Source organism: Sinocyclocheilus anshuiensis, unplaced genomic scaffold, assembly GCF_001515605.1.
Source record: "Sinocyclocheilus anshuiensis isolate Anshui unplaced genomic scaffold, SAMN03320099.WGS_v1.1 scaffold454, whole genome shotgun sequence".
NCBI classification, from domain to species: domain Eukaryota; kingdom Metazoa; phylum Chordata; class Actinopteri; order Cypriniformes; family Cyprinidae; genus Sinocyclocheilus; species Sinocyclocheilus anshuiensis.
The window spans coordinates 4,410,147-4,410,512 of NW_015548217.1; the positions used below are offsets into that span (position 1 = coordinate 4,410,147).

General features: G+C 30.3%; 1 protein-coding gene across 1 annotated transcript in view; it reads right to left on the bottom strand.

Annotated features, from left to right (window-relative positions):
• LOC107654057 (monocarboxylate transporter 9-like) overlaps positions 1–366 on the bottom strand; it is an 8,804-nt gene that overhangs the window by 4,644 nt on the left and 3,794 nt on the right. The window lies entirely within an intron of this gene.

A 366-nucleotide genomic window follows, 5' to 3' on the forward strand; every position in this document is an offset into this window, starting at 1 on the left:
CCTCCAGTGTTTTTAGCATCTCAGAGCGGCTCGGTTTGCAGTAAATGTTGTTCCACACAAACTCCATCTCTGCATCTACTCAGAGTTTGGGTCACTTTAGCATGTATTTGGGAACAATATATGCTCCAACTTCCAACCATTTTCCCATACTTGTAATAAAAAGCGCATGTCAACAAAAGAGCTTTAAGCACCCTGTAGTCAAAATAAAGGTTTGATGGTTTAAAGTTTGAGAATGGGAAATTAATATAATATAAATATACACTTACTAATATTAATAACTATTAGTATTGAAATGTTACAGTTGTAATGTAAAATAAAACAATTGTTTATATATATATACAGGTATATATATATATATATATATAT